The sequence below is a fragment of the Apostichopus japonicus genome, chromosome 5, assembly GCF_037975245.1.
Source record: "Apostichopus japonicus isolate 1M-3 chromosome 5, ASM3797524v1, whole genome shotgun sequence".
Lineage (NCBI taxonomy): Eukaryota > Metazoa > Echinodermata > Holothuroidea > Aspidochirotida > Stichopodidae > Apostichopus > Apostichopus japonicus.
Genome location: NC_092565.1, coordinates 584,322 through 586,821, shown reverse-complemented (window position 1 = coordinate 586,821; position 2,500 = coordinate 584,322). Strand labels below are relative to the sequence as shown.

General features: G+C 61.0%; 2 non-coding genes across 2 annotated transcripts in view; both read right to left on the bottom strand.

Moving 5' to 3' along the window:
- LOC139968400 (large subunit ribosomal RNA) overlaps positions 1-1,825 on the bottom strand; it is a 4,028-nt gene extending 2,203 nt beyond the window's left edge. Inside the window, exon 1 of the ribosomal RNA XR_011793399.1 lies at positions 1-1,825. This exon is cut by the window's left edge and continues 2,203 nt beyond it. This is a non-coding gene — a ribosomal RNA (large subunit ribosomal RNA).
- Positions 1,826-2,259: 434 nt separating this feature from the next.
- Positions 2,260-2,419, bottom strand: LOC139968482 (5.8S ribosomal RNA). The gene has a single exon (XR_011793478.1). It is a non-coding gene; the product is annotated as a 5.8S ribosomal RNA (ribosomal RNA).
- Positions 2,420-2,500: the final 81 nt, after the last annotated feature.

Below are 2,500 nucleotides of genomic sequence, written 5' to 3'. Positions count from 1 at the left end.
CTGTTCACATGGAACCCTTCTCCGCAACTCGGCCCTCCAGGCTCTCGTTAGAGTATTTGCTACTGCCACCAAGATCTGCGCCCACGGCGGCTCCACGCGGGCTCTCGCCCGGACCGCTTCTTAGCTCACCGTGGCGTCCTTCCTACTCGTCGAGGCCGACTCTATTCGGTTCTCCTTGCCCCGACGGCCCGGCACAGCCATCACGCTCAGCGCCATTCATTTTCAGGGCTAGTTGATTCGGCAGGTGAGTTGTTACACACTCCTTAGCGGATGCCGACTTCCATGGCCACCGTCCTGCTGTCTGTATCAACCAACACCTTTTGTGGGCTCTGATGTGCGACCGAGTCGGACGGCTTAGCCAGGCGTTTGGTTCATCCCACAGCGCCAGTCCTGCTTACCAAGAGTGGCCCACTGAGCACTCGTTCATTCTCACTCGTCCGGCTCCAAGCCAGCGAGTCGGACCTCTTACCAATTGAAAGTTTGAGAATAGGTTGAGGTCGTTTCGGCCCCAAGGCCTCTAATCATTCGCTTTACCAGATAAAATTGTTCACGAATATCTCCCGAGCACCAGCTATCCTGAGGGAAACTTCGGAAGGAACCAGCTACTAGATGGTTCGATAAGTCTTTCGCCCCTATACTCAGGTCGGACGATCGATTTGCACGTCAGAACCGCTGCGGACATCCACCAGAGTTTCCTCTGGCTTCCTCCTGCCCGAGCATAGTTCACCATCTTTCGGGTTTTAGCATGCTTGCTCTTCCTCCGCTCCACCGGACGAGCCGGACGGAACGGGGTGGCGGTGCGCCCGACCCAGAGGGCCGGGATCCCGCCTCGTGACGGCCCTGTGCCGACCTTCACTTTCGTTATGCCAGGATAGGTTTCGGTAGACCCCCTCGACTTGCAAGCCTGCTTAGACTCCTTGGTCCGTGTTTCAAGACGGGTCGAATGAGGAGGCCTCGCTCACGCCCGACAGACCCTCCGCTTCGGCCGAAGCCGCGGCGAGACCGGACCCTCCGGATCCCGCCGGCCACGCGACAGCAAGCTGTGCACGCGACCGACGGAGACGCCGGTGGCCCGGACCCCGCTGCCTGAACCCCCGGGGGGGCAGGCCGTCACGCAGAGTCCTCGACAGAGAGCGCAGTGAGCAACCGTGACGGGCGGCGTAAGACGGCGAGGGCCGAAGCCCCCGCACGCCGCAGCCTCGCCCGCCCCTCTGCTCCGCTCTTCGGTCGGTCGCCGGGAAGGGCGCCGAACGGTAGAAGTGCGACGCGGACCGGACGGCGAAGCGCCGCGGGTCGGTCCCGAGGGATCCGAACCCGCACACGCTGCCGCGCCGACCGCGCCTGAATCAACCGGACGCCCCATGTAGCATGCGGCACTCATCCGTTTACTTCTTGGCAGTTTCACGCAATGTTGAACCCTCTCTTCAAAGTTCTTTTCAACGTTCCCTCACGGTACTTGTTGACTATCGGTCTCGTGCATAGTATTGAGCCTTGGATGGAGTTCACCACCCCTCTTTGGGCTGCATTCTAAAACAACCCGACTCTTGGAAAGCTTTCCCTCCGGCCTTCGAGTCCGCCCTACGGGCCTTACACCCGCTGCGGGTAAGCTGCAGCCCCGATCACAGTGGACTGCGGCCGGACTCTGTCGACCGGAGTTCAGTTTCCTTACGCCACAGGTCCCTCGCACCGCAAACGGGCGCGGGGATTCGGCGATGGGCTCTTCCTGCTTCGCTCGCCGCTACTGAAGGAATCCTTGTTAGTTTCTTTTCTCTCCGCTTAGTGATATGCTTAAATCCAGCGGGTAATCTCATCCGATCTGAGGTCTGGAATCGTGAAAGACACGTGGAACGTGATCGGAGTCATAGCGGCGACCCGGGGTCTCTCCTTCCCCGGCGCTCCCCGAAGAATCGGGTCGCCGGCGGGAAAGGGTGGCCTACCATGCGCCTGCGAGAACGCAGACGGGAGGACGAGAGACCCCGCGATTGGGTCGACCGGCTCTGCCCGGCAGAGGCTCCTCGACCGTTCCGGGGGGTCGGACGCTGGACCGCACCACGGGCGCATACGTCTACACCCCGATGGCACGTCGCACGACCGACGAACCCCCGGTTACCGATCGAGCCTGCTCGCCGAGTTTCACCGGCGCCGACATCACAGAACTCCATCTGACACTGACCCGACGCAGCCGGCCGTCGAAGGGACGGCTGCGGCCGGGCGCTCCTCCGGCGCGCGAACACGCCGACTCTGTGAGTGATTGTCTTCAGACGCTCAGACGGACGTGGCTCGAGGAGCAGAGCATCCCCGAGCCGCCATTTGCGTTCGAATAAGTCGATGATCAGTGAGTTCTGCAATTCACATGAATTCTCGCATCTAACTGCGTTCTTCATCGACGCACGAGCCGAGTGATCCACCACCAAGAATTGTCATTTGCCACTGGAAGACTCCCGCGTTCGCAAACTCTCCTCAGAGCCGAGGGAAGAAGTGGAACGGAAGGAGAAAGGAC